General features: G+C 37.2%; 1 protein-coding gene across 1 annotated transcript in view; it reads left to right on the top strand.

The window, feature by feature from the left end:
- The window catches only part of WDR72 (WD repeat domain 72), a 196419-nt gene that overhangs the window by 30496 nt on the left and 151156 nt on the right, over window positions 1-14767 (top strand). The gene's annotated exons all lie outside the window — the stretch shown is intronic.

Raw genomic sequence — 14767 nt, 5'->3', positions numbered from 1 at the left:
TATGGAAAATAAACACCATGGCCCAAGTCAGACCCTGACCCACTGGTGATTAGCTGACAGAGCAGTGCACAGGACTGAGCCGGATATTTCTGGAAGCTATAAATAAAAACATAAGTTATCTGCTTTAATTATTAACAAGAGAGAAATTTAGTGTCCTACTATTAGTCTCAAATTATCATTGAATTCTGCCTTGTTCAGCATACTCACCATCTCAGCAACATTTGGAGCTAATTGATGATCAGTAATAATGGAATATAATTAATTACAAAACTCCAAAAAGTTGAGTCAGGGAAACTGAAAACTGAGTGGTTCAATTGAACTTTTGATGTCATAGCATAGAGAATATATAGGTTTAAGTTTTAAGTTTCTTTTTTTAAAGTTTTACTCTATAACTCTTAAGTTGAGAGCAACACGTTTCAGGCAAATGCTGGGAACAAATCAAATACGGTGAAGTAATTAATGACTGTGAGTCAAGGGAGTGCACTGGAGAGTACGTTTCACTGGAACCATTGCATGATTCGTATTGATTAATCTGTGGTGGTTTTATGTTGGGTGTTATTAACAGACTGGATAGTTTATAATGTTATGGTTTAGAGCCATACTTCACCAAAATAATTGCTATTTTCTTTATATTTGACGTTCATGTGTTAATGGTGATGACACACAGAGGACGCAACATAATATCACCTTACATTTGTGCCTGCTTTGCAGCTTTGATGGGCTTTCATGCTCATTTCCCATTAGATTATCACAATTTCTAGGGTAGATAGAAGAGGTATTTTTCCTCATTGTGTCCATGAAGAATCTGTAGGTCTGATTTTTAAATGTGTGAGATTACACACTAGTAAGTGGTGAACCAATATGAGGCTCTCCATTGTTCTTTGCACATATTCACAGAACTAGAAGAGCTTTAGAATTCTTAGGTAATCTATCAACTAAGTGATGTTTGAGTATAATGGATAAAATAGGTTCTAATGCCTGGGCTTGCCTCCAGGACCTGCTAATGAATAACTATATTACCTTGGACAAATAACTTGGCTTCACTGCATGTCAATTTCCTCATCTATGAAATGGGAGTAATAGTACTTGTCTTCCCTTACATTAACAAATACCTAAAATGCTTATAAACAGTGCCTGTAGGTGCCAAGTCTTAAGTAAGAGTTAACCATTTTAAATATTATCAAAAAAAATGTGGCAAAATCTTGATTTTTGCTTGTGAAATCTGAATCTGTAAAATATATACCCTGACAAATGTGTGCAACTACATTGTTTTTTAATGGTTATAATAGTATTTATTTAATTTTTTTATGTTGGAGTAATAAATATGGTTTCAAGAACTACTAGTGGTTTTTCTTCCCTTCATTACTGCCTGTCCCATCAAAAAGAAATAAATAAAAAGTTGCATAGCTTGAAAGGTCCTGGTGGGGCAATGGAACCATAAACACTTAGGAGTCCCCAGATTTTTTTTTTATTCTTCCTAGACTCTGTTTTCTAAGAGAAAATATGTTTGATTAGCAAGAATTTAAAATTTCAAAATTAAAAACAATGCAGTTGTGCTTTTTAAAAAATGGATAACCAACAGGGACCTACTGTATAGGACAGGAAACTCTGCTCAATATTCTGTAACAACCTAACTGGGAAAAGAATTTGTAAAAGAATGGATACATGTATTTCCTATTATTCCAGTCCCTCTAGGAACCTCCCAATCATTTCTGTCTCTAATGACACGTGGTCTTTAAGCCAACTTCTTCTCTCTCCCACCCCCAAATTTACCTCATGGACTTTTGGCAGTTGAAGCCTAGACAGTAGCTTTTTTGTGCCTAGTTGGAGGCAAAAATAGCTAACTTTTCATATATATATATATACATGTATCCATTCTTTTACAAATTCTCATAAGTGTTTATGGTTCCATTGCCCCACCAGGATACCTTTCAAGCTATGCAACTTTTTATTTATTTCTTTTTGATGGGACAGGCAGTAATGAAGGGAAGAAAAACCACTAGTAGTTCTTGAAACCATATTTATTCCAACATTGTATTTTAATATTTCTTTTTATGCTCCCCAAATATATAATCAAATGTAGAACAGTTGAAGAATAGAGAGAAAGATAAAAAATGGAATCCTATTCCACTCCCTAAAGATAGCTGCTCTTAATATTTTGATCTACTTTCTGTCAGACATCTTTCTATGTCAATAAACAGATGTCTGTAATGTATTTCAGTCATGGTCCTGGCCAGAAACTGAATTCAACCCAGGTGGGTAAAATGAAGAGATTGTAATGAAAGGACGCTTTAGAGGGATGTGGATAGGGATTAGGGATCAGACAAGGAATGGACAGTGAGGCCATTACCTGGATGCTAGCAGTCTCAGGAAGCTCTTACCATCTCTAGGGCTGAAGTGAACGATGAGAAAATAGTAGTACTGGAAGCCAATTCAAGCTGAAGCCAAAGAGGCGTGATTACTCCCTGGGGTCACAGAGCTCCCTGGGTTTTCCTGGTGGCACTGGTGGCAAAGAACTGCCAGACAATGCAGGAGATGTAAGAGATGCAGGTTCGATCTTTGGATTGGGAAGATTCCCTGGAGAGGGGAATGCCAACCCCCTCCAGTGTTCTTCCCTGGAGAATCCCATGGATAGAGGAGCCTGGCAGGCTACAGTCCACAGGGTTGCAAAGAGTCAGATATGACTGAAGTGACTTAGCTTGCATGCATAGAGCTCCCACCAGAAGTGACTTAGCTTGCATGCATAGAGCTCCCACCAGAAATCAGTACTGAAACAAAGAGAGCTGGAGGAAATTCTCTTCTCTTTCCTTTTGCCGTCACCTTCATTAGTTTAATACAACTGAAAGTCAGAGAGGAAGAACAGTTTTAGAAATCGGCCAAGGGCACAGAGCAAGACACAGAAGGGTATCAGAAGGATGGAGTGGGTTGACAAATGAACAATAATTGACATAGTGGCCATTATGGATATGCCATACTTTAACTCAGGAATCTCCTACAGTTGGTTATTTATATTTTTTTCCCATAAAAAAGCTTGTTTTAAAATGGCCATATAAACTGATATGTGCACATTTAGTGCTTGGTTAACTTATAGGATATTTGTTCCAAATGAAATTATGAGGCTATTTATCTCTTGCTAATCTGCAGTAATAGTTTATGAACTACCATAACTCACCTTAAGCTTATAACTGGTGAAAATTTGTCACCAATAATTATATCATTGCCTTTATATTTGTGATGTGACTTTTTACTTTTTCAAAGCCTCCTTGGGTTGATAATCTTATTTGAACTCCACAACACTCTGGAGACAGCCGACAGCTGAATTCCTTACCACACTCATTCCTTATGAATAAGTCTTTGCTGTTCCTTTTAGTCTGTGTCTGGTACTGGCTTTGTTTTGAGCTGCCTTTAACCTCAGCAATTCCAATTTTGTTGAAAATTTAATGAACTACTTTTTCTTTCTCACACTGTATTTCATTTAGCTAATATACTTCCAATATGTTTATTCTACTTGATACTTACATTATCCTTTTCCTGTAAAGGTGGGAAAATCCAGGATCAGGAAGACTTTCCATTTACAGTTTCATAAAGTTAGAGGAGAAAAGTACCAGCTAGGACCAAAACAATTAGGCTGAAAAATGGTCTATGAGGGTCTAGAATATGCTTGTTCACTGACATGCCTAGCACTTGAATGAATGAATGAACCAACCTAAGTTTTCTTGGACTTCAATAGATTGAGTACAAATGAGTTCATCTTACTATTGGCTAGTTGTGGTGGCTCTTAGATCCTGGCTCCCCAACTGTAGATAGATCCTGAGCTTTCTCCTCCAAGTCTTCCCTAGGGTTTTTGAAATTCACAGCACATGCCTCAATTCCTTGTGTAGAAGTCTGTATATTTTCTACACCAGCCAACTTTTCCTATTTTTATCCTTTTATTTTTGCCAAAAAGTTCAAACTTTGTTCTATGTGTGAACAGACCTTTTCTCCGCTCCATTCATCCAGCACTCTGCCTCCTCTGAATACATGAAGAAGGAATAAATTGACACTCAGGCATTTATCAGATCTTTCAGCACTAGAGCAACTGCAGAGCTCCCTAGAAAGAAAAATAGGAGGCATCAGTGGGATACGGATTTGGGGGAAAGAGACTTAGAAATAAAAGGCAGAGGAAAGGGAGTAAAACCAAAAATAATTAATTCTCAGCTGCACCACAAGCCCACCTTGGTGGAAGGTTAGGGGCTGGGGTATAGATTAGGCCCTGTGTCACCTTACTCCAGTTGTGGAGGACAGGATATGAGATTAGTTCTTCACAGATACTTTATAACAACCTAATCTCACTTTATTCATGAGATGTATTTATTCACTGATTTATTCTCTCTGGTAGAATGCACAGGCATATTCTAGAGCCATGTACCACCCATGCCTCTCTCATCTTGAAATCGTCAGAGGTGTATCTTTTCAGTGACAGATGGCATAGTCAGATATGTAACAGGGAAAAGTATGGAATCATAGGTGGGCACGCTTGTCTCATGGGAGAAGCAAACAATCAGAGCAGAGTGTTTATGCAGCAGGGGAGGCCCTAGTCTTCTGGATAAAAGTGCAGCGCTGCCAGGTTGGGAGTGATGAGCACATCCAGTTTTGCTTATTGATTTGCCGGATGTCCCATGATGTTTAGGCCTGATTAGGAAGGGGAAAAATTGGAGATGTCATTTTGATTAATATTTGTGCTCTCACATTGTATTTGGCACTGACAACTCTGGGCAGTTTTGTCACTCTCATTGCTACGAGACACAATAGGGATAATGTAATACTGATTTTTTTTCCCCTAAAATACACACCAGAAATAAATCTCAGCTCCAAGTTCATTTTTCTTTTAAGAATTGAATTTAAATTAATTCTGAGGACTTTTCAGTTTACAGCAATGGATTTACATAATAGAAAACTTGTGTAATGAATTTGTGTTATTAAATGTAAATATTATGATTATTATCGAAGGTCTTCTGTTAAGCTTATGGCCTGTGTTAAGAAATATGCTATATTAAACAATTGAATGTTTTTGTGTGTGGGAAAGATGAAGTCATATTTGCTTGAAAGTAAAACATTTATTGATAAGATAGGTCAAGAAAACTTTATCTGTAAAGGGTTGGGCAGTTAATATTCTAAGCTTTGTGATTCATATGGTCTCTGTTGCAGCTACTGAACTCTGCCCTCATATGTAGCACAGAGGCCATTGATATTACATAAAGGAGTGGGTGGGGCTGTGTTCCAATAAACCTTTATTTACAAAAGCCTATATAGATATACGCAGGCTGAATTTGCCTTGCAGTGGCAGGTTATAGACCCCCCCCCCCCCAAGAATGATGGTAGCTCTTTTAAAGATCATTATTTTTACAACTCATTCTGAAGCAGTTTATAATTTTAATTCATCATATTTCACCAACTCTGTACGGTTAAACCCATTTTACTAAGGGGGAAACGGAACACGGAGAACTTTGGAGTCTGAAGATCCCCAGGCTGAGTGTTGAGCACTTGCACTGTGGTGTGTTTGTCTTTTGTTCTTGTCTGTTCTTCACTGTACTGTACAGCAGGAGCACCTTCTGCAGATGGAGGTCACCCTTCTGAGACTGTCAAGCAGAGGATTAGATAAGAAAAACTCAGAAGAAAAGAAAGGGCTACCAGGAAACCCACCAGTGATCTCCTGGAGGAGAGGAACTCTGGCTATCTCTCAGTGCCTGGCTCTCAATTTACACACAGTTCTAACAGCCCTGGTCATCTGATTTCTCAGATGACAGATTAGAAATAGCAAATTGCAAGTGGGGAGACTGTTAGTGGCAGGACTCTGATAGCAGAACCGACAGCTGATAGGAAGGCAGGAGAAGCACATGTGCGAGCCACTGCTCAGGGGAGTCTTTCTTGTGCTCCTGGGAAGACGGTCATCCAAAAAAAGAAAAAATGCTGAAATCATTTCCCTTGTTCAGGAAGCTCTTAGATATGCTCGCACAGTTTATGGGCAACTGCCAGTCCCCTCCTGTGACTCCTGCTGGGAGCTAGGCTTTCTCTTTCCCAGGCACTGGCTTCAGGAAGACTATCTAAAGGTACTACATCCAAGGGGGATTCCAAACCTAAGGACATCTCAAGAATGGTTTGGGGCCTGGGGTTCAAGGCCAGTGAGTGGGGAGAGCTGAGAGTCCCTGTGAATCTGTTTCTGTTAGTTTCTTCTTATGTCTTCTCAGTAATGTGAGCGGTGTGACCTTGAGCAGGAAGCTTTACTCTTACAGCATGGCCTGAGGATCCAGCCTCTAGTTATGACATGGTTTCTGTGGGAAAACACACTTTGAGTTTTAAAACCGTCTTATAAACAGACAATGGGAACAAAGCCTATGAATATGAAATTAAGGAAGTAAGGAAGAAGACAATACATTTCAGAGTTATTTTCACCACAGGTGTTAAATTTCCTCTCTCTTAATTTCTTAGTGAAATTAGTAACAGCTAGCTATAAAAGTATCCATCTACTATGATGCCATATAAATGATACATTTGTTCTTCCCTGGTTTCAAAGTAGAAGAAGAAAAGAAAATTTAAAAACTAAAACTCTTAAGAAAGATAAGATGAGGTTTGTCAAGTACTAGTTAATAGGACATATTTTTAGAAAACATCCAATGCTTAATCTACTGTAGATCTGAGTTTGCTTTAGTTGTTTAGGATGAGCCTATATAGATATATGAAAGACACAGTTTCCCAGATATATGTAGTCATATTTTCCCTCCCACAATAGAATCATGTGTCTAAATTCCTACTTTGCCACTCCAGAATATCACACAAGGTCACTACCTGGAGAAGTAATTTTCCAGTCCAAAAGTTTTCATTGGTTTTTTTCTTTTGTCGTATAAAGTATATTTAGTTGATGTTAGCTGCTAAGTCGTGTCCAAATCTTTTGCTACCCCATGGACTATAGCCCACCAGCCTCTTCTGTCCATGGGGTTTCCCAGGCAAGAAATACTGGAGTGGGTTGCCATTTCTGTCTCCAAGGGATCCTCCCAACCCAAGGATCAAACCTGCATCTCCAGTACTGGCAGGTGGATTCTTTATCACTGAGCTACCGGGGAACCGTACTATATTTAGTATATAGTATATAAAATAAAGCTTTCCATGTGACTCGGCTGGTAAAGAATCTGCCTGCAATGTGGGAGACCTGGGTTTGATTCTAAAAATTTATAATTCCACTAGTTACCAACTATAGCATTCTGAGGGGCAGTGTTGCTTGGTTTTTTCATCAAGGTCACCCCTTTGTAGATATGAGGTAAAGTTATGTTGTGCCAACTGCCTTGTCAGCACAACCAGAGTGACTTTCATTATTTGCATTTTAAGGGTAGGTTTTGGGTATGCAGCATCCGGCAGGCAGTAGTCTCTCCAGTATGTCATTTTCTCAGAGCCACGTTATTTTGTTGTGCTGTATTACAGATGGAACCCTCTTGGGATGATTGTTTTTGGAAAAGAAAAATAGGATACATTAAAGCACAGGGCGGGCTTTTTTTCCTATATCACCTTTTCCAAGCCCTTTTCTTCTTTATTACAATAATTACTGATGTTATTACTCAACATGTATTTTTAGTTTACTGCCTATTTTGGGGGCAATCTTTCTTTCTTCCTTCTTGGTCCTATTGTTCACAGCTACACTATAATTTTGAGCTTTTGATTCAGGTAGTATTGTGTGCAAGTGCATGCAATTTCTTATGTACACGCTTGTGCATATGGAGTTTGTCAGGACTTTAGCTACCAAATAGTTGCACATTTGTCAAAATTCAACGTCTTGAGTAGAAATTAGTGTCTATGAGCCCTGAGATTCATACTGCTTAGTTTGAATCTTGTTCTACTCTTTCCAATTTTTATTATCCCAATCAAATTTTAACTCCTCAAAAACTTACCATCTCTTAATGGCAGTTAGCACTGAATAAACATTAACTATTACTTATGATAAATCCTTCATGTATTACTGTACTATTTTATACAGAAAGTTTCTCTGTTTCTCCCTCGTTATATTCCTATCACCACTCTAGTTAAGCTCAACAGTTATATCTTATTCTGATGAAGGGCATACCACTCTGAAGGATACTAGAATTTTCACATATGGCCTTCCAATAAAATCATGAAAACTTCATCCCTTTGAAACAATTTGAAAAAATATAGGACAACATACAAGCACATAGTTATGGATTACACTAAAGGCTTGAAAGTACTACAAGTATTCTAAGCTGTTAACTGAAGGCAGGGGTAAAGGCAAGTTAGTGTAGAGGAGAGTTTTGCTATTTGTTCTCATAGCACATATAATTTTATATCTAAAATTTAAGGGTTAATATTTGCCCTCTTCAATAGCCTGAAACACCAGAAAGGGCAAGAACTGTGTCTGTCAATGTTCACTGTTCTGTTCTAGGAACAGCATAGCACTTGACACATGGGACAAAATTAAATATTTGTCAAGTTTTATTAAAATTTTAAAAAATATTTAGCTTCTGTAAACAATATGCTGTGGGCTTCCTAAGTGGCTCAGTACTAAAGAATCTGCTTGCCAAGCAGGAGATCTGAGTTTGATCCCTGGGTCAGGAAGGTTCTCCGGAGAAAGAAATGGCAACCCACTCCAGTATTTCTTTCCTGGCAAATCCCATGGACAGAGGAGCCTGGCAGACTATAGTCCATCAGGTTGCAAAGAGCTGGATACGACTTAGAGACTAAACAACAGCAACAGCAACATGCTGCTAAACATCCAAGGGATCACTGAATACAAAGTGCCTGAAGGTATTATAAGCAGTTTTATTTTCAGAGAGAAAATTTTTAAAATGCCTAGAGACAAATGAAAATGAAAACATGATGATCCAGAAACCTATGGGGTGCAGCAAAAGCAGCGGGAAGAGGGAAGCCCAGCCATGCATGTGTACCGCAGGAAAGAAAAAATCTCAAATGAACCACCTAAACTCACACCTAGATGAGGCAGAGACAGAAGAGAACAGCTCAGAGTTCTAGAAGGCAAGAAACCATAAAGATCAGAGAGAAAATAAAAGAGACTAAAAAAAAAAAATAGAAAAGATAAATGAAACTAAAAGCTGGTTCTTTGAAATGATAAATCACCAATGTTCATAGCAGCATTATTTACAACTGCCAAGCAACCTAAGTGTCCATTAACAGATAAATGGAGAAATAAGAGGTGGTATATATATACAAAATGGAATACTACTTGGCCATAAAAAAGAATGAAATTTTGCCATTTGCAACAACATTCATAGAATTAGGGGCTTCCCTAATGGCTCAGTGATAAAGAATCCACCTGCCAATGCAGGAGACACAGATTTGATTTCTGGTTTGGGAAGATCCCATGGAGAAGGAAATGGCAACCCACCCCGGTATCCTTGCCTGAAAAATCCCATGGACAGAGGAGCCTGGTGGGCTACAGTCCATGTGGTTGCAAAGAGTTGGACACAACTTAGTGACTGAGCATGTAGACATGGATCAACCTAGAGGATATTATACCAAGTGAAATAAGTTAGAGAAAGAGAAATATTGTATGATTATTCCACATATGTGGACTCTAAAAGAAACAGACTCATAGCTATGGTGAACAAACTAGTAGTTACCAGTGGGAGAGAGAAGGATGGAGGGGCAACATAAGGATTAAGAATTATGAGATACAAACTATCATGTATAACATGAGCCAATGGATTTAGTGCTTAACACAGGGCCTATAGCCAATATTTTATAATAACTATTGATATAAATGAAGTATAATCTTTAAATATTGTGAGTTACTATACTGTACACCTGTAACTTATATATTGATAATATTGTATATCAATTATACCTCAGTAAAAAAGCAAAAAAAAAAAAATCTGTGGCTAGTAAAAAAGAATTTTGAAGAAATTTGGATAAGAGATTTAAAAACTCTTCTGGGAAAAATTTTAAAGTGTAGCTTCTTTAAGCATAATTTTTCCATATGACTCGTTATTCACTCCTAATGTATGGGAAAAAATTTTAAAGTGTAGCTTCTTTAAGCATAATTTTTCCATATGACTTGTTATTCACTCCTAATGTATCAAACTAACATTACTGTCTTATATTTAGAGACAGAAAATTCTGCCACTTTTAATTTGTGTACTTTCTGGCAAATCACAAATTGATCAAAGTCTTAGTTTCCTCATGGTAATGATGAGGATGATGATACAATGTTGTAGAAGACATGTGATAAGTTAATGTATGTGAGAATACTGGCTTTATTTTTATTAATTAACCACACCTGTATGTGCATATTACACATACATATATTTGTATATTACATATGTATCTATATATCTATTCCTATCACTTTATCTACACACACCATGCACACACATATATACACACATACCACATGGCTGCATTTTAATAAAAAAGAAACCCGAGCAACAAAAGAAAAGTAAATGGGAACTCATAAAAATTAAAAACTTTTGTCCGTCTAAGGACATTTTGAAGTATGTGAAAAGACTGCCTACAGAATGGTAAAACTTATTTGCAAATCATATATCTCATAAATGTTTAATATATCCAGAATGTATAAAGAATTCTTACAATACAACAAAAAGATAAAAGATCAAGTTTTAAAAGGACAAAGACTTGAATAGGTATTCCTTCAAATAAGATATGCAAATAGTGAAAAAGCACATGAAAAGATTACCAATATGTTAGCCATCAGGGAAATAGAAATCAAAATCACAATGCAATATCACATTACATTCACATTTATAGTCAAAAAATGGAAAATAACAAATCTGCCAAGGGTACAGAGACATAGGAACCTTCATTGCCTTTATTGTTTCCCTTACTACTTGCTATCTTTCAAGGTTTTAAGTAAAGAAAATACTTGCAATAATCAATTTTAGCTTATTCCTGCAGTCTGATTACATTTTGGATCAAGTGCAGGCTGGATATGTTAGTTCCAAATCTGCATTTAATGTTCTCAGGGGCTATTCTATAGCAAGAGAAAGAGGAACACATCAGGAATGTTGCTCTGTGGCTCTTCCTTAACTTGGCCCCTTTTGCAAGCATTTTATATGAACGCTTGGAACATTAGTGGGTTTCACAGCTGCCATGTTTGGTGAAATAAACCCAAAGGAGCCATCTGCCCCTCCCCATGCTGCCTTCTTTCAATTCCCTAACAACTTCTCAGTAGCCAGCTGCCACGGCAACGATTGGAAAAACAAGACTCAGTGGACTGTAATGATTGTTATTCTCTGGGAAAGTAGGTTCTCTGATTTGGCTGAGAGATAAAGGATATTGAATGCACTTGATTCATCTGGGGCATCAATAATATCCAACTTCTACCATTAACTTACTTGTTAGGATTTGATAGGAAAGGTCTTTTGTGTTTCCAGGGTTGAATCTGGTGAAAACAAATCTAAAGGTCAAGTCCTTGTCTTCGGTGGTGGTCAGGAAATCTGACCATGGGAATGCTGTCAGATTTTATCTTGTGTGATATAAAAAATGTTGGCTGCTAATCTCAGCCTTTTCAAAAGTATTGGACTTTTGGCCTATTATTTTTTTAAATATAAATTTATTTATTTTAATTGGAGGTTAATTACTTTACAATATTGTATTGGTTTTGCCTATTATTTTTTTCCTTTCACATTCAACTGCAGGTGGATTCCATCCACTCTAGGCCAAAGAGTCAGAGTAATAGGAACGCCACTGAGGAACCCAGGATGTCATCTTACAGTTTGTCCTTTGTTTGAGGGGATAGCAAACTGTTTCACTAACTTCAGTTAAAGGAATTGTACTGTATGCTGATAGATCAACATTGAGAACCAGGAATAAGAAGGCTTGATAAAACAATTTACTTTTCATCCATGATTTGCACTGAATAGCCTTCTTTGGTTATCATACTTTCCTTACTTCCAGAAGTGTCAACTGTAAGTCTAGTTAGGATTAACACATTTTACATGTTTCTTATTTTATGTCACTTATCTTTAAAACACATTCTACGTTTGGTCTGTTAATGAAACTATCCCTCATCAATGATTTTACAAAGCAAGTTGTGCTTTTCTTAAATACTCAGTTTAAAAGAATCTTTAATACGTCATAATCTAATAATATATAAATAAACAGCAAAACTGGGAGTTTGGAATTAGATGACTTAGTTTATTTGCACAGATATAAGGAGAGGTCAAACGTATGATCCGATATCCAATACTATAGAAAACTGAGCACTCTACCAACTAATCTGGGAAAATATCTTTTTCATTAGTTCTGGCCTCCTGTGTGTGGGTTCAGTAGCTCAGTCGTGTCCAACTCTTTGCAGCCCCTTAGACTGTAGCCTGCCATGCTCTTTTGTCCAATCGTATTTTACATTTCCAGAATACTGGAGTGGATTGCCCATTTCCTACTCCAGGGGATCTTTCTGACCTAGGCATCAAGCCCTTATCACTTGTGTTTCCTGTAGTACTACCTGGGAAGTCCCTCTGGCCTACTAGCTATCAGTTATTTTGAATAGAGGTCTACATTCTTCCGGCCACAATTTAAAATCTAAAAGCTCTGAAAACAAAATTTTTATTTTTTTGATTAGTTGGTGGTAAGGCAACAAAATCAAACCTTAATTAACATGATGTTATTTATTTCACAAAGTGCAAATCTTCTTTTTTTTTTTTTTGGTAGATATAGGGCATGTTTTATTACTGTCTGCTCTTCCATATTCTGCTATAGCTGTTATACAATATATATTTGTGCCTTAGCTTCTCTCTGCAAAATTTGAAAAATTCTGAATTCTAAAACACTATGGTCTAAGCATTTTGAATAAGGAATTGTATTATCTCTTTCTGTCATTCTTCCCAAAGTAATTGATGCATGCTTGCATGCAAAGTTATGTCTGACTCTTTGCGACTACTCCATGGACTATAGCCTGCCAGGATCCTCTGTCCATGGGATTCTCCAGGCAAGAATACTGGAGTGGGTTGCCATGCTCTCCTCCAGGAAATTTTCCTGACTCAGGGATCAAACCCACATTTCTTACATCTGTCAGCATAGGCAGGCAGGTTCTTTACCACTAGCGCCACAAAGTAATTGAGAAGTTTTCTACAAAATGCCATGTATACTCTATGTTTTGTTCCCTCCCATTTATTTAACACATTTTAATCTGGCTCTGCCTCCACTATTTTAACATAACTTTTCTTGAGGTTACCTCGATGCCAAATCCAGGTGTCATTCTCCAATGGCAGGTACTTGTCTGCAGTCACTGCCGTTTGAGTCCTCTTTTCTCTCTCCATCCTCAGCCTCACATTAACCTGCCTTCTCTTGATGGCCAAGAGCCCCTTCTTCCCAGGTTGTCCTACTTCTGTATGCCCTCTCTCTATTGTTTCCTGGACTTGTTCTCAGTGTCCTTCTCTTTTTGTTTGTATTTTCCTTGGGCAATCTCACCAATGCAGATGCTTTTTTCTGTACGGTAAGATACATAACATAAATTTTACCATTTGAACTATTCTGAAGTACATTTACATTGTTGTGCAGCCATCATCGCCATCTTGGGAACATTTTCATCTTCCCCAAATGAAACCCATAAAAAATAAGTCCTCATTCTCCCCTCCCCTTAGCCCTTAGCAAACACCTTTGTACCTCCTGTCACTATGAATTTGAATTTGACTACTTTAGGTACCTTATATAAATGGAATCGGCACAGTATTTGTCCTTTTATGACTGGCTTACTTCACTTAGCATAATGTCCCCAAGATTCATCCATGTTGTAGCATGTATCGGAATATCCTCTTTTTAAGGCTGAATAATGCTTCCTTAATGTTTTCTAATTCAGAACAGGGTAGGAAAAAGGTTGATGCCAGGAAGCTTATCTATATTCTGTAAGATTCCTTCCACTGTATAAGGTGTATCCAACTACATACAAATCACCTAGAGGAACTGGCAGCAGATTATAAATTATAGAAACAGCAATGCTGGTGAGAAGAATAGGATAAAATGCTCTGGCTAAAGAATAAGGAAAAGGAAGTGGTTCTATAGAGTTAAGAACCCACCGAAGAACACTATTAGCTTATCTCAGTAATTCCAAAGGGCGTTACTGCTTCTTAACCTCAATACTGTCAACAGTGTCCAGTGATGAACTTGGATCATCTGAAAGATAAGCTATATTCTACATTTATTTTGTAAATCTCCAGTAAATCATGCAATTATGTAGCATACTTCAGAAGTAGAAAAATATTTAAAAATAAGATAGTTTAAGGCCAGATGGATTGGAATCTTCATCATCTTTTACATGACCTGTTGAAAAATTTCCTGACTACCTCACCAGTCAAACACTTTCTTCAATTATCTTCTCCTTATTGCCACCTTATTTAGTTTAAACTTAGCCCTGAAGATGCCATCCCTCATGGTCTGTGGTGGAAATGTAATACCACTCCTTGGCATTCTTCTTGCCTTTCCTAGCTTTTAGTCAAAATACCTTCCCTAACCACTTCCTCAACCACAGGACACACAAATACCCTGAAACTTATCCTTTTCCAACCTCAGTTTTGTGTACCTTCCTGCATTAAGAATTAAATAAGATGTGTATTAAGTGCTAAGCAAAGCTGAAAATATACTCAATTAATGATAGCTAATGGCAATTTTGATGAAGATGATAAGGAGGAGAAAAAATATATTTTACATACAATTCCTTCTGAAATAATTGAGAGCTTTAAAAGGCATTGTTTTAAAAGATTTTTTAAAAATATGAACCATTTTAAAAGTCTTATTGAATTTGTTACAATATTGC

The sequence above is a fragment of the Capricornis sumatraensis genome, chromosome 2 (assembly GCF_032405125.1).
Source record: "Capricornis sumatraensis isolate serow.1 chromosome 2, serow.2, whole genome shotgun sequence".
NCBI lineage: Eukaryota > Metazoa > Chordata > Mammalia > Artiodactyla > Bovidae > Capricornis > Capricornis sumatraensis.
This window is presented reverse-complemented; position numbering and strand designations above follow the sequence as displayed.